The 20,153-nt window shown below is 44.8% G+C and overlaps 1 long non-coding RNA gene across 2 annotated transcripts in view; it reads right to left on the bottom strand.

Moving 5' to 3' along the window:
* Positions 1 to 1,184: 1,184 nt before the first annotated feature.
* Positions 1,185 to 20,153, bottom strand: part of LOC112930273 (uncharacterized) — a 29,649-nt gene continuing 10,680 nt past the window's right edge. Inside the window, exons 2-5 of one of the 2 annotated variants that reach the window (XR_003237091.2) lie at positions 14,835 to 14,961; positions 13,097 to 13,196; positions 4,992 to 5,036; positions 1,185 to 2,067 (exon numbers count right to left, since the gene is read on the bottom strand). This is a non-coding gene — a long non-coding RNA (uncharacterized lncRNA). Of the gene's footprint in view, positions 2,068 to 4,991; positions 5,037 to 8,915; positions 13,197 to 14,834; positions 14,962 to 20,153 lie in introns of those variants that run through there. The other variant, XR_003237090.2, reaches the window with a different exon arrangement.

Consider the following 20,153-nt stretch of genomic DNA (forward strand, 5'->3'; position numbering starts at 1 on the left):
AATTTTAGGGATGCCTGGGTGGCTCAGGGGTTGAGGGTCTGCCTTCAGCTCAGGACATGATCCCGGAATCCCAGGATCAAGTCCCACATCAGGCTCCCTGCATGGAGCCTGCTTCTCCTTCTGCCTGTCTCTGCCTCTGTGTGTGTGTGTGTGTGTGTGTGTGTCTCATGAATAAATAAATAAAATCTTTTTAAAAAAAGAATTGTTGATTTTACATCATGGTATTTATGTTACAGAAAATCAAGGAGAAGAGCAAATATCACTCAAGGATATTACCTCCTCATCTGGGGATGGAGTTGGTATGTTTTCCGTTGTACACAGGATAGCTGTATTGTGTCGGCGGAATTATGACCTTGTTCATGTTTGTTCGGAGATAAGTATGGTTTAGGAGATTCAGATGGTGCCAATTTGACCAAGGGTATACTGGTGAAGGTGAATTTTATGGCCATGGGGTGCCCAGATTAAACGTTATTTCTGAGTGTGTCTGAGAGAGTGTTTGTGAGATTAGTATTTGAATCAGTGAACTCAGTATAGTAAATTTCTCTCTCTTACGTAGGTGCCCACCATCCGATCCACCGAGGCCCTGAATAGAACAAAAGGTGGAAGAAGGAAGAATTTCTCTCTTTTCTCCTGCCTCTCTGAGCTGAGACATCTCACCTCATCTTCTCCCGCCCTCAGACTGGGATTCGCACCACTGGCTTCCCTGGCTCTCAGGCCTTCAGAACTTCACCTTCAGCTCTCCCGGGTGTCCAGCTTGCAGACAGCAGACCATGGGATTTCTCAGCCTCCAAAACTGTGTGAACCAATTCTTCATAGTAAATCTCCCTTTATATACGTGAATATCCTATTTGGTTCCACTCCACTGGAGAATGCTGACTGATAGAGTTCCTAAAGTCATGTTGGGCATTCAAGAAACATGCAAACCTCACATCCAAATAAATTCTGGATTCTATATAGATGTAGGAGAAATATATATATATATAAGTACCAAATGAAAATGGTGGTAAATATTTGCAGAATCTTAAAAGAAAGAAGTTTTTCCTGAATATGACTCCAAAAGCAAAACCCACGAAAGCTGCCTATGAGTACCTGACGTATAACCTCTGTGTGGCCGGTAAGAAAAAATAATACAGATACCAATTTTTAAAAAGCAGATAATTATCTCATATTCACTGTACTCCAGGAACTGTTGTAAGCACTTTATTAAATCATCCGATCCCCGTAACAAGCCTACAAAGTGTTAACTCGACTTCCAATTACAGATGAAAAATAAAGGCTCTTGTAGGGGAAGGAATGTACCCAAAGTCATACAGTTAGGAAGCGATAGGGCAGTGTGACTGCGTGTGTGCTCTCAACCACAAAAGAAACACACACCACAGACTGGAAAACCTGAGAACATTTCTTGAACCATACACAAAAAGCAAAGATTGGTATCTTTATGACGGTAATACATATATGCACTCTTACCAACGAGAAAAAGACAAACACTTCAATAGAAAAACAGGCAAAGGAAGTAATATAAGAAGACAATCCACACAGGAAGTAATTCAGTCAATGCTTGTTAAAAAAAAAAAAAAATTCACACACCCCCCCCCCCACAGTTATCAAAGAGAGGCAAATTTAAACAAGGCAGCTTTCCACTCGATTGAACTGGCTGAGATCATAAAGAATTTGTCTCCATGGCAGAGAGCATTGCAAGTTGGGTCCTTCCAGAAACAGAGTCTGAAATGGAGTTAGTGAGCAATGGGGTATTTATTAAGGACTGGCCCTTGGATCAATACCTGTGGAAGGGAGGTGAGGGAGGCCAGGTCAGAGAAAGAAGGAAAACTTTGACACAGACATGATGATAGCTCCCACAGGGAATGCCTGAGCTGGAATGACCCATGAGCAGTGTCCTCAGTTGGGTGGAGTTGGCTGATCTCTTTGCCCCTGCATTGATATACCACTGAAGGGAGCTGCCCGGTGGAACGGTCATGACTTTGGATGAGGTGGCTCTTTGCAGCTGAGCAATCCTTGAAGAGGCTGACAGCTGAAGGCACTCCCAGCAGCTGGGGTGACAGGTCCTTCCTGGAAGAGGAATCTGGGTGACTCATCACAAAGATACAGAAAAATGCATATTGGAAGTCCTTTCAATATGCCACCCATTTCTCCATGCTCCATGGCAGAGTTTAATGGGGGCTAGACTTCTCATTCTTGTAAGACCTCCTCTACTTCTGCCCCTCTACTCTCACATCCCACCATGTCTTCTCTGGAGACAACCAGGGCCTCTCCCAAGATCCCCCGTACCTAGTGCTCCACTTCTGGGAACAGCGTGTACTGTTGGAAGAGCCAATTGCTCCTTTTTCTGACATTCTGCATTCTGGTTGTTAAACCATTAGTAGCTTAAAATGAGCCATCGTAGGAGTATTTATACCATGGAAATGGGCAAAGGCTGTAAGTCAAGTCAAAAGAGCATTGTTAACTGTTCAGTTCTGTTCTCCTCATGGAGCAAAACTGCCCAGGCTTTTGGACCATCCCTAGGGACCCTAATCCCCATAAGGCTCTGCCCATCTTGGAATCCAGCCCCATCCTCTATCCCTCCTCGACTACCAAAGGCCTTTACTGTGCCCCCTACACCTTAATATACACCATGAGCAAGAGAATCTCTCTCTTCTAAGTCTTCTCCATGGTCTTGCTCTGGCTGGAGCCCAGCCCTCTATGGCACCACCCTTGCTCCTCATGTTTCCTTCCAGATTACCACCCCTCCCACCTTCCCCAAACTCTCCAGCTCCTGGTTGCAACTGTCTGCTAATCCCTCTTACTTGTTCCTAGAAGATTTCCACTCCTGGCTCATTGTCACTTGTCCTAACCGCTCCTGTCCTAAATCTTGGTGATTTAACTATCTACAGAGATGACCTCTCCATTCTTTAACCTCCATGCCTCCAGTGATCTTGTCCTCCACACCTTCTTAGCCATTCTCCCCACGGTCATTCTCTAGCTGTGTGCTGTCCAGCTCAGGGGCCACAAGCTGCTTGAAACTAGTCCAAAATGAGATGTGCTGTCAGTATAAAATACAGATTTCAAGGCTTAGCATAAAATGTTTTAAAATATCTCATTAATACTTTTTAAAAGTCTTGATTAGTCTTAAGATTTTTTAAAACTTTTTTCCAGCTTTAGTGAGGTATAATTGATGAATAAGAATTGTATATATCACAGTGGATGATGTGATGCTTTAATACACGTGTGCATTGTGGGAGGATCACTACAATCAAGCTAATTAACATATCCACCACCTCATATAGCTGTGTGTGTGTGTGTGTGTGTGTGTGTGTGATGAATGAGAACATATAGGACCTACTCCTTTAGGGGCCTCTGGGTGGCTCAGTTGGTTAAGTGTCTGACTCTTGATTTTGGCTCAGGTCATGATCTCAGGGTTGTGAGATCAAGCCTCAGATCTGTCCATAAATAAAGGAGTCTGCTTAAGATTCTCTCCCTCTCGAAAATTAACAAGGCAGGAAACCACAAATGTTGGAGAGGATGTGGCGAAAGGGGAACCCTCTTGCACTGTTGGTCGGAATGTGAACTGGCTCAGCCACTCTGGAAAACTGTGTGGAGGTTCCTCAAAGAGTTAAAAATAGATCTGCCTTATGACCCAGCAATTGCACTGCTGGGGATTTACCCAAAGATACAGATGCAATGAAACGCCGGGACACCTACACCCCGATGTTTCTAGCAGCAATGTCCATAATAGCCAAAATGTGGAAGGAGCCTCGGTGTCCATCGAAAGATGATGGATAAAGAAGATGTGGTCTATGTATACAATGGAATATTCCTCAGCCATTAGAAACGACAAATACCCACCATCTGCTTCAACGTGGATGGAACTGGAGAGTGTCATGCTGAGTGAAATAAGTCAATCAGAGAAGGACAAACATTATATGGTCTCATTCATTTGGGGAATATAAAAAATAGTGAAAGGGAATAAAGGGGAAAGGAGAAAAAAATGAGTGGGAAATACCAGAAAGGGAGACAGAACATGAGAGACTCCTAACTCTGGGAAACGAACTAGGGGCGCTGGAAGGGGAGGTGGGCGGGGGGTGGGGGTGACTAGGTGACGGGCACTGAGGGGGGCACTTGATGGGATGAGCACTGGGTGTTATTCTGTATGTTGGCAAATTGAACACCAATAAAAAATAAATTTATTTAAAAAAAGATTCTCTCCCTCTCTCTCTGCCCCTCCCCCTTCTAAAAAGAAATATCTACTCTTTTAGCAAATTTCGAGTATACAATAGAGTATTATTAACTATAGTCAAGTTGCCGTGCTGTACATCTAAGCTTTAGGCCTTACTCATCCTGCATAACTGAAACTTTGTAAACTTTGACCACCATCCCTATTTCCCTCATCCCCAGCCCCTGGATACTACCATTCTATTCTGTCTCTATGACTTGAACTTTTTCAGGTTCCACATATAGATGAGGTCACGCAGTATTCATTTCTGTGCCTGGCTTATTTCACTTAGCATGATGTCCTCCAGGTTCATCCACATCGTCACAAATGAGAGAATCACCTCCTTTTCTATGGCTGAATAATATTTCATCGTGTATCTATATCCCATTTTCTTTACCCATTAATCCTTTCACGGACACTTAAGTAGATCTCATATGCTGGCTATCTGAGTAATGCTGCAATGAACACGAAAATGTGGAAAACTCTTTGAGATACTGAATTCATTGGCTTTTGATATATACCCAGAGTGGGATTGCTGGATTGTATGGTGGTTCTGTTTTTAATTTTTTGTGGACAGTGGGTGCACCAGTTTGCATTCCCACAGTGGGTGCATCAGTTTGCATTCCCACCAGCACTGTGCAAGGGCTCCCTTTTCTCCACATCCTCGCCAACTCTGGTTATCTTTTGTCCTTTTGGTCATTCTAACAAGGTGAGGTGGTATCTCGTTATGGTTTTAATCTGCATTTCCCTGATGATTAGTGATGTTGAGTATTTGCTGACATACCTGTTGGCCATGTGCATGTCTTCTTTTGAGAATATCTATTCAGGTCTTTTGCCCATGTTTTCATTGGGTTATTTGGTTTGTTTGGTATATATATATATATATATATATATATATAGAGAGAGAGAGAGAGAGAGAGAGAGAGAGAGAGGGAGAGAGAGAGAGAGAGAGAGTTAAGTTCCTTATACATTTTGGATCTGAACCTCTATCAGATGTATGGCTTGCAAGTATTTCCCCCCATGCTGTAGGTTGTCTCTTCATTCTGTTGATGGATGGCTCCCTTCACTGTGCAGAAGCTTTTCAGTTTGATGCAATCCCATTTATCTATTTTCACTCTTGTTGTTTGTGCTATTAGGGCCAAAAACAGCACTGCCAAAAGCAATGTCAACAAGCTTTTTTCCCTATATCTTCTTCACTAATAATTTATAAAATTTAATTGCATGTTGGAACGATTATCTCTGGGATGTATTGAGTCAAGTAAAACATGTTATTTAAATTATTTTTGCCCATTTCTTCTTGCTTTTTTAAAAATTTTATTTATTTGTTCATGAGAGACACAGAGAGAGAGGCAGAGACATAGGCAGGCTCTATGCAGGGAGCCCGATGCAGGACCCGATACCAGGAGTCCTGGGATCACGCCCTGGGCCAAAGGCAGACGCTCAACCGCTGAGCCATCCAGGTGTCCCTCTTTTTGCTTTTTTAATGTGGCTACTAGAGAACTTCTAGCTGCCTATGTGGCTCACATTTGTACCTCCCGCAGTACCTCTGTCAGACCACACTGCTCTAAGATCTTGCCATTTACCCAAACTGTCACTCCTTCCATAATCTCAGTTTCAAGCATGCCACCTCGACTACCATCTCTCATCATTCCAACTCACGCCATTAGTGCCCTTATGTCAACAACTTTCAAGCCCACTGAGATCTACAAGTCATCAGTTAGCCTTTCCACTTTTTACCACCACTATTAACTCTATCTTATGTCTTCACTCCCCTTCTTCCCAGCTGGAATTCTGCCATCTGTCATCACAGCCCTGTCTCATGTGTATCTTTCAGCTTCCTCATCTGTCTCTCACTGCACTGCAAACACTTGGGAAAACCTCTAACCTGGTTAATTAGAACACCATGCCAGCACCTGTTAGGCTGAATGAGGCTGCAGGAAAACTCACAGACATGGTGACTGGTCTCATTTTAAATTTCATATGCTGAACTCAAGTACTCCCTTAATGCAGACTGGCCATCCTACTACATTTCTACTCCTTTCTCCTCAAAATCCCAGCATTTCCTTCCCCGTTTCAACACTTCATGCTCGGCTGATGACTTATTTCCTATTTCAGTGAGAAAGGGAAGTGAGACAAGGAGAACAATGAACAGCTCCCCACCACATCTGCCCAGCCACCCTGCCCCGTCATCTCCTGGCTGTGCCCTAAACACCAACCCCTCACTTATAAACTAGCTCCCCACCCCCTTCAGCAACTTTCTACCATCCATCATGTTCCCTCTCTGTTGGATAACTCCCATTATATCCCATTTGAAAAAAAACCTCTGGATTTCTCATTCGACTTCCTCTTTTCAGGAAGAGTCTTTGAAAGTGTCAATTCTCACTCTCACCAATTCCTCTCTTCCCATTTTCTCTTAGACCCATTTCAGTCAGGCTTCTGCCTCTTACTGGTGCAATAAAACTCTTCACTGACTCCTCTATTTCACTTGGGACAAAAGCTAAAGTCCTTACAATGGCCCATACGCCCTATATGATCCCTGCATGATCTGGTCTCCCATCATTATTTCCCCTCAGCAGCCACCATTCTATGGAGCAGTCAGGCCAATTATTTTGCACCCAATATCAGAGAGAACCTGGAAAACATGTGTGGGCCAGAAGACCCTTTTTTTCTAGCCACAAGAGGACTCAGAAACCGCCCACCCGATATGCCCCCACAGCCTCCAGTGGAGGAATGGAGGACATGGGGCTGTAAAAATCTGATTGACCATGCATTTTAACCTAAGAAGCATGAGTTTCTTAAAGAACTATTTGGATTATTGTATTAGACTAAGGTCACTACACTGGACTCTCATTGTCTCCCCTCCTTATTACCCAGCAGATGGTACCTCCCAAGAAAGATCAAATTAAGTAGGAAAATAAAGAAACTCTGTTTTCTTTGTACATCTTATATATTTGTGAGTGATTTTGTGACCCTGCTACATGTACACATATGCTTAGGGGAAAAAAGGTGACAAAATATAGACCAAAATGTTAACAGTGGTTATGAATGAGTGGTTATGTTCTTCTCTATCTTTTTGTTATTTTCTGATTTTTTTCATGAGTGTGAGCTAATTTTATAATTAGAAGAGTATTTTCAATTTTAAAAGAAAATGGAAGCTTTCACCCTCAAACAAAATGAAGTAATAGACACTAGATTTACCCTCCTTCCTGAAACAACCAAAATAACCTGGACCAAGTGTATGAAATAAAAGTTCTCGACTCATTGGGTATCAGACAATAAAACACAATAATATTTGAGAATGTGGGAATAAGTGGCATGAACTCCAAATTATCTAATCTTTCTTCCTTGAGAAGATTTCCAAGCCACAACAAGGAAAGGGGTACCCAGTAGAATTTGGCAGACTTCTTGAGTTGAGGAGACAGAGTGGAGAGTCTAGGGAGAACAAGATAGCTAGAACTCTTAGGGTAGAGTATCAGATAAGAGAGAGCTGAGCAGAGATAGAACCCAAAGATCTGCAGAGTCCCCCTCAAGCATTCAGTAAAGAATTGATCAGCATATGCCTCTGAGAAAACAATCCAAAAGGGGGCAGGAACCATCAGAAAGGACTAGGGGTGACAGTGCCTGGTATTCACACAGGGCTGAGAATAGTCTCTCTTCCAACTAACCAGCCTGGAAAATTCCTACCTATAAAGCATGAGGTAAAATATTCAAGAAGACCTTGCCTCAGTAGTGGGAAATAATTAGGCCTAAAATAAAAGCTATTATATGCCCACCTAAGGTATCATAAATCAAACCCAGAGGGGGTCAAACTGTATCTAAGTAACTTAACGTATTCCAAAACAAAGTTAAAGAACACTTATAACAATATAAAATATCCAGCACCCAACAAGATAAAATGGATGATATCTAGCATCCGATAAAAAATTTCTTGACATGCAAAAAAGCCAGAAAACACAAGACTGAGTATACTTGGTGCACCTGGGTGGCTCAGTTGATTAAGCATCCAACTTTTTATTTCAGCTCAGGTTCTGATCTCAGGGTTGTGAGATCGAGGTTTGTGTCAGGCTCCACATGGAGCCTGCTGAAATTCTCTCTCTCCCTTCCCGCCTGCCCAACCCCCTCTCTCTCCCTCTCTAAAAAAAAAAAAAGGAGGAGGAGGAAGAGACTACTCAGTCAATCAAAATCACCTCAGAACTGAGATAGATGAAAGAATTAGTACACAAAAACAGTAAAAGTTATTAAAACTGTATTCCATATGTTCCAATGTCACGTAGAGACACAGACATAAAAAAGACCCAAGTCAACTTTTTAGAAATAAAACTAAAATATGTGAAATGAAAAAGAACACTGGATGAAATTAATGGCAACTGACATTAAAGAAGAAAAGATTAGTTAATTCAAAGACAGCAACAGAAACTATCCAAAATAAAACACAAAAGGATAAAAATACAAGTGAAGAGAACATGAATAAGCTATGGGCAGCTTCAAGTGGCCTAACATACATATAGTTAGAACCCCCAAGTGACAGGCAAGAAGGTTCAGAAAATTTTTAAAAAATAATGGCCCCAAATCTGCCAATTTAATAATAACTATAAATCCAAAGATCCAAGAATCTCTCAACAAATCCAAAGTCCAAATAACAGGATAAAAACTCGATGAAATCACATCATATTCAAATTGCTCAAAACCAGTAATAAAGAGAAAAATCTTTTTTTTTAATTAATTTTTATTGGTGTTCAATTTACCAACATACAGAAAAACACCCAGTGCTCATCCCGTCAAGTGTCCACCTCAGTGCCCGTCACCCATTCCCCTCCAACACCCGCCCTCCTCCCCTTCCACCACCCCTAGTTCGTTTCCCCGAGTTAGGAGTCTTTATGTTCTGTCTCCCTTCCTGATATTTCCCAACATTTCTTTTCCCTTCCTTTATATTCCCTTTCACTATTATTCATATTCCCCAAATGAATGAGAACATACACTGTTTGTCCTTCTCCGATTGACTTATTTCACTCAGCATAATACCCTCCAGTTCCATCCACGTTGAAGCAAATGGTGGGTATTTGTCGTTTCTAATTGCTGAGTAATATTCCATTGTATACATAAACCACATCTTCTTTATCCATTCATCTTTCGATGGACACCGAGGCTCCTTCCACAGTTTGGCTATTGTGGCCATTGCTGATAGAAACATCGGGGTGCAGGTGTCCCGACGTTTCATTGCATCTGAATCTTTGGGGTAAATCCCCAACAGTGCAATTGCTGGGTCGTAGGGCAGGTCTATTTTTAACTCTTTGAGGAACCTCCACACAGTTTTCCAGAGTGGCTGTACCAGTTCACATTCCCACCAACAGTGTAAGAGGGTTCCCTTTTCTCCGCATCCTCTCCAACATTTGTTGTTTCCTGCCTTGTTAATTTTCCCCATTCTCACTGGTGTGAGGTGGGATCTCATTGTGGTTTTGATTTGTATTTCCCTGATGGCAAGTGATGCAGAGCATTTTCTCATGTGCTTGTTGGCCATGTCCATGTCTTCCTCTGTGAGATTTCTCTTCATGTCTTTTGCCCATTTCATGATTGGATTGTTTGTTTCTTTGGTGTTGAGTTTAATAAGTTCTTTATAGATTTTGGAAACTAGCCCTTTATCTGATATGTCATTTGCAAATATCTTCTCCCATTCTGTAGGTTGTCTTTTAGTTTTGTTGACTGTATCCTTTGCTGTGCAAAAGCTTCTTATCTTGATGAAGTCCCAATAGTTCATTTTTGCTTTTGTTTCTTTTGCCTTTGTGGATGTATCTTGCAAGAAGTTACTGTGGCCAAGTTCAAAAAGGGTGTTGCCTGTGTTCTCCTCTAGGATTTTGATGGAATCTTGTCTCACATTTAGATCTTTCATCCATTTTGAGTTTATCTTTGTGTATGGTGAAAGAGAGTGGTCCAGTTTCATTCTTCTGCATGTGGATGTCCAATTTTCCCAGCACCATTTATTGAAGAGACTATCTTTCTTCCAATGGATAGTCTTTCCTCCTTTATCGAATATTAGATGACCATACATTTCAGGGTCCACTTCTGGGTTCTCTATTCTGTTCCATTGATCTATGTGTCTGTTTTTGTGCCATAAAGAGAAAAATCTTAAAAGCAACTAGAGGAAAACAAACACATCATGCGCAAAGAACGAAGATAGAATGGCAGCAGATTTCTCACCAGGACAAATGCGTGCAAAAACGGAATAGAGCAACATCTTTAAATTACTGAAAGAAAATACCTGTCAACCTAGAAGTCTAAAGTCTATGCTGAACAAAAACAATTTTTTAAGGAAAGCAAAATAAAGATAATTTCAGACATACACAAGCTTAAAGAATTTACTAACAGATCTGCATGATAGGACATGTTAAAGGATGCTAGTTAAGGGGAAGGAAAATGATTTCTGGTAAAAATATGGATCTACACAAAGGAATGAAGAGCACTGGAAAGGTTTACATGAATTAATAGCTAAGATTTTTTTCTTATTCTTTACTATTCTTTAAGATGTAATTTATTATTTAAACAAAACAAAAATGATGTGTTGTGAGATTTATAACATATGTATGAATAAAATGTATAACAACAACAGAAAGGCCCCAAGGAGAGCTATGGCAGTATATTATTATAGGGTTCTTATGCCATATGTGAATATACATGACATAATATCACATGGAGGGAAACTGTAAAAAACAGCAAGATTATCGAATATCAAAATCGATAATCAAAAATCACACTATATGTAAATGGTCTAAACACCCTAATTCAAAGGCAGAGATGGGCGGATTGGATTAAAAAGCAACACCCAACTATTTGTTGCTTACAAGAAATGCAGTTTAAATACGAAGAAATTAATAGGCTAAAGGTAAAAGGAAGGAAATACCCATACCATGCCAACACTGGTCAAAAGAAAGTTCAAGTGGCTATATTAACATCAAAGTAAATTTTAGAGAAAAAGGTATTTCCAGTGATGAAGGAAATCATTTTGTAATGACAAGGTGCTATTTCATCAAAAGGACATAAGAACCCTAAGTGCTGATGCACTTAATAATTGAGCTCTAAAATACAAGAAGCAAAAACTGTTAGAACAGCAAGGAGAAATAGACAAATCCACAATCATAGTTGGAGATTTCAACAGCTTTTTCAAGAACCAATAGAATAAGTGGACAGAAAATCAACAAGAATACATCAGATGTGAACAGCATCATCAACAACTTGACCTGACATTTATTAAACACTTCACCTAAAAACCAGAAAGGTACACATTCTTTGCAAGTGCACATGGAACATTTATCAAGATAAGTCATATTCTCATCCAGAAAACAAGTATCAATAAATTTTAAAGAATTCGTGTATGCTCTCTGGCTACAGTGTTATCAAATAACAAATCAATAACAGAAAGATATCTGGAAAATCTCCAGTTTTTTGGAAGCTAAATATACTTCTAAATAACCATGGATCAAAGGATAAGTCCAAGAGGCAAGCAGAAAGTTTTCTGAACGGAAGGAAAATGAAAACAGAATGTATGAGGATTTAGGGGAGGGCAGGTGCCGCTCATTGTGGACTGAATTACGTTGCTCCAAAATTGAAGTCTTGACTCCCAAAGTGACTGTATTTGGAGATGGGGCCTTTAGGGGGGTGATCACAAGTGTTAAATCCTAACATGACAGGGCTGGTGTCCTGAGAAGAGGGGGAAGCACCACAGGCTTCTCTCTGCACACACACAGAGGAAAGGCCATGTGGGGACCCTGCAGGTCACTGGGAACAGAGCTCTCCTCAGAAGCCAGCCCTAAAGTCACCTCAATCTTGGTAGTGTAGCCTCCAGAACTGTGAGAAAAATAATTTCTGTTTTTAAGCCACCGGTCTGTGGTATCTTGTTATGACAGTGAGCTGACAAATATACCATTAAAACGGTACTCGGGGGAAATTTATAACATTAAATGCCTAGGCTAGAAAAAAAAGAAGAACAATCTCAAATTGATGACCTAAGCATCCACTTTTAGAAACCAAAGAAAGAAGAGCAAATTTAACCCAGAGGAAAGAAAATAATCATGATTAAAGTGGAAATCATCGTAATACAAAACAGAAAAAAAAAACCATAGATTAAAATCAATAAAACCAAAAGCTGATTCTTTGAGAAGATCATGGAAATGAGTAAGCCTCTCACCGGACTGATCAGGGAAAAAAAAACAAACAAAAAAGACACAAATTACCAAACTCAGGAACAAGAAGGGTGATATCACCAAGGACCCTGCAATATTAAAAAGATAGTAAGGCAATATTATGAACAATTTTATTTTTTTAAGATTTCTTTATTCATGACAGCCACACAGAGAGAGAGAGAGGCAGAGACACAGGCAGAGGGAGAAGCAGGCTTGCAGGGAGCCCAACGTGGGACTCGATCTCAGAACCGCATCACGACCTGAGCTGAAGGCAGATGCTCAACCCCTGAGCCACCTAATCGCTCCTATGAACAATTAGACAATCCAGATGAAATGCGCAAATGGCTTGATTGACCATCAAAATTCTCTAAAAAAGAAGTTGATAGCCTGAATAGCTTCTTCTATCATCTGTTTTTCTATCTAGTCTCTATCCTCATCTTTTTCGACAAAAGAAATAGCATCGACAGTGAAAGACCTTCCCTTAGAGAAAACCAGTGAACTCTACAAAGGAGGCAACCACACTCATTCTATAAAAATTCCTCTGGAATACCTGAAAAGGAGATTTCCCAACTTATATGAAACCAGTATGACCTTGATACTAAAACCAAAGGTATTACCCCAAAAAAAGAAATAAAAGAAGAGACTCCAATATTCCTCCCACACCTAGACACAGAAATGCAAACAAAATTGTAGCAGATGGAGCCCAACCACCTACAGAAGAGGACAGCATGTCACGGCCAGGTGGGGCTCCTCCAGGATACAGGGCTGCGTTACTGATACGTGCTCCCATAGAGATGAGCCTCAAGGTCATGATGCTGAGGGAGAGGAAACAGACATAAAATGAGGATATACTCGACTTATGTAAAATTCTAAGAAATTCCATATAATATATAGAAGAGAAAGCAGATCAATGGTTTGCCTGGGGTTGGGGGACCAGGAGAAGGACAAGGAGGACCCTAAACATAAGGAAACTCTGGGAAGCCAAATCTGTTTGTTATCTTGATAATTCTAAAGACTTCATAGGCGTGTGTCGATGTCAAAACCTAGTAAATCCAGGGCGCCTGGCTGGCTCAGTGGGTAGAGCCTGCAACTTTTGATCTCGGGGTCATGAGTTAGAGCCCCACCCCGGGTGTAGGAATTACTCAAAAAAAAATTTTTAGTAAGTTGTACACTTTGAATACGTGCAGTTTCTTGTACATCGGTGGATTAGAACTCAATAAAGCCATTTGTAAACATAAAATGAAAGATCCCACACAAGAATGTTCTCTCCTGACTCCTAACTCTGGGAAACGAACTAGGGGTGGTGGAAGGGGAGGAGGGTGGGGGGTGGGGGTGAATGGGTGATGGGCACCGAGGGGGGCACTTGACGGGATGAGCACTGGGTGTTATTCTGTATGTTGGCAAATTGAACACCAATAAAAAATAAATTTATTATTAAAAAAAAAGAATGTTCTCTCCTGTCCAAAACCTGCCTCCCTGGCTATCTGCTCTTGAATGTTGAATCATTGGACAGGCTGACACTAAACCCCCGCCCCCCGCAAGGATGCCTGCCCTCCACAGGTTCCCAGGGGATGGGGATGGGACAGGGTGCACTCAGGGCCCAGCTTTCATTTGGTTTAAAAAGCCAGAGTTCAGGGCACCTGGGTGGCTCAGTAGTTGAGCATCTGCCATCCGCTCAGGGCGTGATCCCAGAGTCCCGGGATCGAGTCCCACACCGGGCTCCCCGCAAGGAGCCTTCTTCTCCTTCTGCCTGTGTCTCTGCCTGTCTCTGTGTGTCTCTCATGAATGAATAAATAACATCTTTAAAATTAAATTAAATTAAAAAATAAAAAGCCAGTTACTTATTTCTAAGGGCTCTAAACCTGAGGCTGCCCACAGTTAGGGCCAGACTCTTTTCTCCTTACACTTTGTACATTTTTCTTCTGGAATTCCTGATGGCTTTGCACCTCCTCCCAGAGACGATGATTTGGGTGTAACTCCAAAAGAACCCACGCCTGGCTTTTAATGCTCTTGACGATGACAGGGACCAGAGCTCATCCAACTTTGGTGCCCATCGGCATCAGAGCTGGGGGTGTGGGGATGCTGTTGAGTAAAAGCTCTGCGGTAGACCCAGGAGTGTTTGTTTTAATAAGCTCCCCCGCAAGAGATTCTGTTTGCAAACCCCTCGCTTGGGATCTGGATGCCCAAAACCAGTGATCATGGCTTTGTCCCTGACTACAGTGTGGAAATAGGCTACGTGTCCCTGAATCCTCCCCTACGTGGAGGCCCAGAAGATGAGCCAGAGGAGGCCAATGTTCAACAATAAAAGGAAGAATTGCTTCAGTGGAAGCATTTCAAGCATGAGTCACAGGCCAGGGACGTGAGGGGTGTGGGAGGAAGATGGGCTTCCCAATGCTTCAGTGCCCAGCAGGGACCAGACAGCTTCGGGGTGACCAGATGGAGCCCATTTTTACCTTTCAGGTGGAAGAGAAGGCCACCTGTTGCTAGCAGAACCATCATTCTCCCTCGTCTTCCTCATTTGTAAATGCTTTTGAGAGGTGCCAGGAGGGAGCTATAGGCTGGGACATACCCTTTGCCCACCTGTGAAAGCAAAAGAGGAGCAGCCTGAGAGACACACGAAGGCAGTAGGATGGAGGTATCCCCAAGTAGCAGCAGACTGCCAGTGGGTTCCCACCATGCGGCCTATGCCCTGGAGATGCTGCAGTGCCAGCAGCAGCCAGCCACTGCCCATCCTGCAGACCCGCCTCCTCGGAAAGTGATGCTTCTTCCACCTGGACCCAACAGCCTACTGTTGCCCATCATACAGGAAGACCTTGGTGTCGCAGAAAGATCTTGGACTTTGCATCTGACGCTCCCGGGCCCAAATTCCAGCGTTATTATTTACAGGCTCCAAGGTGCACTTACTGGGAGCTAAATAAGCTTTACTGTGCGGCCCCTGCCCTCCACCGCCTTCCCAAGGCCCTGGACCTCACTTGGTAATTTGCATTCTTTCCCTGCACGGATCCTCCCTAACTTAAAAGCTTTAGGACCCACAAACCTGGAGCCACCCCTAAGAGGTGCCCGGGTCTACAGTATCGTGAGATAATTACCATCTTGGAGGGTTGTTCCAGGGACCCACCAGAAGGCCTGCGTGCTGGTGCCTGATGTCTCACCAGAGCGCACTGCATTACCCTTGAGCACAAGGATCCATGTCGTTTGGATCTTTCTCTAAAATCTGAGATGCTGGAGAGAAATCACATCGCAGGGCTACCCTTGCCAGTACATCTCAGCAGCTTTGGGAGGCAACGCGTTTCAATATTTAGACACCACAGTCTTCTAATTGGTGCTGGGACCGGTTTGCAAAGGGAGAAGAATAGAAATCAGCAGATTTATTATTTCACAGATTGTTCCTCTCAGGTAAACATGCCTAATAATATCTGCGTAACTGATGAACCCTACATCTACCTCCACATCGTCTCCGGGGCCTGTGCTCCGCGGTGCTCTGCATCTCCATGGCAGCCCACACCCACCCGCCGCAGAGCGCCGCTGCTAATTATGTGGGGCAGATGCAATTAGGCGTCTAATGTGCACCATCGTGTGTGAGAGCTGAAGCGTGGCCCGTGTAAACCGCCGGACACGATCAGCCGTGCTCGCTTGGTCGGCTTCCATTCTATTAGCCCCGTGTCCATCGATTCCAGTTACTTATTGCTGCCTAACGACTCACCCCAAAACTTAGCAGCGGAAGACAACAATAAGCACTTTACAATTAAGAATTGTGTTATCAGCTCCCGAGCGTGGGGAGGGGGTGCAACTGGGCTGGACCAGTTCTCGCCCCCTCGGGGCCTCTTGGGGACTCTGAGGTCTGGGGCCAGGGTTAGAGCCTCCAGAAACCTCCCTCACCCATGTGGCTGGGCTGTGGGTGCAGCTCCCCTGTCGGCTGGGGTCTCAGCTGGGGGTGCTGCTCGTGGGGAAGGCATGGCCTCCCGGCCCACACAGGAACTTGCACAACTCCAGGGGAAAGCTGCCCTGGTTTTATTAAGCCTGGAGTGAGGCACGGGATGGGGGTAAGAGATGAGGCTTAAAAGCCAGCAGAAGCCAGGTGCCCAAGGGCCTCAGAGGCCCAGCCAGGGGGCTGACATCATCCTGAAGCTGCCAAGTTTCAGGTGGGAAATGACACCATCAGATTTGGGCTTTGGGGATGGGAGGGCACCTGGGTGGCTCAGTGGGTTACGTGTCTGCCTTCAGCACAGGTCATGATCCCAGGGTCCTGGGATCAAGCCCCGTGTCCGGCTCTTTGCTCAATGGGAGTCTGCTTCTCCCTCTCCCTCTGCCTCTCCCCTCCGCTCATGCTCTATCTCTCTTTTTCTCTCTCTCTTTCAAATAAAGAAATAAAATCCTTTAAAAAAAAAAAAAGGAGAGAGAGAGATTTGGGCTTTTGATGGGTGGTTCTGGCCCTGGTGCAATGAGACCAAAGGAGAAAGGAGTGACTTGGGGGGAGGGCCGGATAGGCACTGAGAAGCGGGCAGGGTTCCCGGTTTGAGAAGCCATGGTGAGCATCGGATCCAACACATTGGAATATACCCTCCAACTACACTTAGATTTAATTCTGCTTTGTGATAAAATGTATCTGATTTTTTTTTAATTTGCTTTTGAAATTCTTTGGTTGGGAGTAACACACTCCATTGAGTCTTGGCTATAACTCACTGACGGATTACTGTGCGTGCCTGCACACCCGCTCCTCGCGTCTGTGAGGCCGGGGTGAGAGTGTGGGTGGAGGCAGATCCCCGTCTACGTGGCCCTCATGCCCACATTCCAGCACCTTGCCCCTTAAGCGGCTGTCCCCTGGCCCTCCCGCCTAGGCTGGCGCGCCCAGCAGTGTGATGGTTTCTAGGAGGACCCTGGAGAGAGAGAAGTCTCCCTAAGTAGGGTTTGAGAAGCAAGGACTTGCAGGGCCCCAGGTACCCAAAATGTGGTCTAGAGGGGCACAGGGTGTGGGCTCCCCGTGGGCTCGTGCCTCCAGCCCTCCAGGCCAGCTAGTTCTGCTGAAGGTGCTGGGCCAGTGTGGAGCCCTCAAAAGCACTGAGCCCTGAGCATGAGCCCCCAAATGCCCCCAGGTTTCAAGGAGGTAATGTTACCCTGAAGAATCCTTACAAAATAGGAAAATCTAACCCAGCAACTGTTTTCAAGGTAGCTTTCTGCTAATACTCAATATAATCAATCCATGAAGTTGATGTAACATCAACATAGGTATTTATCGGTCCCCGACTTTCGTGGAGGCCCCTGACACACTCAGCCCCTAGTGTCGCGGTGGCCTGGCTGGGACCCCAGCTAGGGAGGCTGACGCGGTGACCCCGGGAGGGGAGGGCTGGCAGCAGGAGCTGAGCTGCCGCGCTCGGGCTTCACCACACGGTGCTCGGAACACCGCCTGCCTCTAAACCCTGTCGGCGTTCCTAACCGGTCACAGGCACTTTGCAGAGAAGATGACATCTGTCATCTTCTGTTTGCAGTACCCTGCCCGCTGGTGGGGGAGACAGGGTGGCAGGGCTCCGTGGGCTCCCGGGCAGCGGAGGGCAGGAGGCCTCTCCTGTCTGGATGCTGCTTCGGACGACGCCGGGCACACCGGCTCTCTTCCAGCTTGCAGCACCCTTCCTGGAGGGAAGGCTCCTACCTCCCTCCTCTCCGGAGGAATTCCTTCTGCCTCCCACTTATCACCTCCAGAAAACCTCTCCAGCCCATTTTATGACTTTGAACTCTTCCAAGACTTAACTCTGCTCGAGGTTCAGGGCGTGAACTATTTTCTCATAAACTACCCCTCCCTGTCACCTTTGGACTCCTAGGCAACCCCTCCCCACCTTTCCCCCACTTATGTCAACTGCCTGGGGCTTCCCCCCCCCCCCCACACCCAGGATTTAGAACTCGGTTGCAAAGAAGTTCCTACCTGAGAGAAACCATTCCCACACTCTCGATTGCCAACATGAGCTCACCTCCAGGCAATGTTGGGGATGTGATGCGGACCCCACTGCCGGGGCCTCCTCTCCACAATGGCTCATGCTCCCTCAGGGCGCACTGTCCCCCTGCCTCATCTGCATGGAGGGGCCTTGTGGACGGTGGAAAGTGTGGGGACTCAAAGCAACGGGTTCTCATGTAAACTCATCCTAGTCATGTGGCCTGGACCAACTGTTAACTCTCTCTGACCCCAAGGCCACCAGGTCACCTCTCACACTGTTATGGGTTGAATTGTGTCCCACCTCTCCCCCCAAACTACACACTGGAGTCCTGCCACCTAGCACCTCAGAGCGAAACCATATGTGGAGATGGGGTATTTGTAGAGATGATCAAGTTGAAATGAGGTCAGGGGCACCTGGATGGCTCAGAGGTTGAGCGTCTGCCTTCAGTTTGGGGCGTGATTCTGGGGTCCTGAGATCGATCCCACATCGGGCTCCTCGCAAGGAGCCTGCTTCTCCCTCTGCCTGTGTCTCTGTCTCTATCTCATAAACAAATAAAATTTTAATTAAAAAAATTGAGGGCAGCCCGGGTGGCTCAGCGGTTTAGCACTGCCTTCAGCCCAGGGCCTGATCCTGGAGACCCGGAATTGAGTCCCACATCAGGCTCCCTGCATGGAGCCTGCTTCTCCCTCTGCCTGCATCTCTGCCTCTCTGTGTGTGTCTTTCATGAATAAATAAAATATTTTTTAAAAATTGAAATGAGGTCATGAGGATGGGTCCTAATCCAATAGGACTGGTGTCCTCTTAAGGATGAGAAGCTGGGACAGACACACACGGATAGTGGGATGACATAGGGAGAAGATGGCCATCTGCAAGCCAGCGGGGGGTGGGCTGGGACACCTCCTTCCGTCAAGGCCCTCAGGAGGCAAGCCTACTGACACCTTGATTTCAGACCCCTCGGCTCCAGAACTGTAAGCCAATACATTCCTGTTGTTTAAGGACCCCATTTTGTGGCATTTTGTAATAGCAGCCCTGGGACACTAATACACCTGCCCTGTTGACATCCCAAAATGAGATAACCACATGGAGGTGCTGGGCAGGGTGAGTGCTGTCAATTCATTCATGCCAGGAGCAACCATGGAGCACCTACTGTGTGCCAGGGCCTGAGTCTGGGTGCCCAGGTCTGCAGGACCGACTTCACGATGTCCTCTATTTGCCCCTGACATGAGCCCCTCTCCAGCCACCAGTGAAGTGGAGCCCATGGAGTCCTCACAGTTCACAGAGTCCACCTGTCAAGTGGAACCAGGAGTCCTCACGGCCCCTGGCTCATCATCAAGCACAGAGTAGGTACTGAACAAATGCCCATAAAATTGATTTAATATGGATTTGTAACAGCTGCAGGTTATTCAGCATACAAGTCGTATGTGGGTGGGCTGAGTATTTTATAGCCTTCAGCAACATCCAGAAAAACTAATCATAGTTTGGGTCCAAAATAGCCTCGTTTATTTTGTGCCACCACAGGCCAGCCTCGTTTTGTGGGGTGTAGGATATTGGGCTCCGAGTGACAGCATCTGGCGCACTCTCACGGCCTCACCCCACCCTGCACGGGGCAGATCATGGCTTTGGAGCATGTTTTGAAGTGAAGTTATGTCTCTGGTGTAGCCTACCATAGATTAAAGGCATTTCACGTGATGCTTCATGCAGAATCTTAATAATTCAAATACCTCTGGAAGTTATTTTAAACTGGTCTTTTGAGAGCTCTGCTTTATTCTTCAATAAAAAGGAAAGGAAAGAAGAGGGAAGGGAAGGGAAGGGAAGGGAAGGGAAGGGAAGGGAAGGGAAGGGAAG

Source organism: Vulpes vulpes, chromosome 6 (genome assembly GCF_048418805.1).
Source record: "Vulpes vulpes isolate BD-2025 chromosome 6, VulVul3, whole genome shotgun sequence".
Classification (NCBI taxonomy): domain Eukaryota; kingdom Metazoa; phylum Chordata; class Mammalia; order Carnivora; family Canidae; genus Vulpes; species Vulpes vulpes.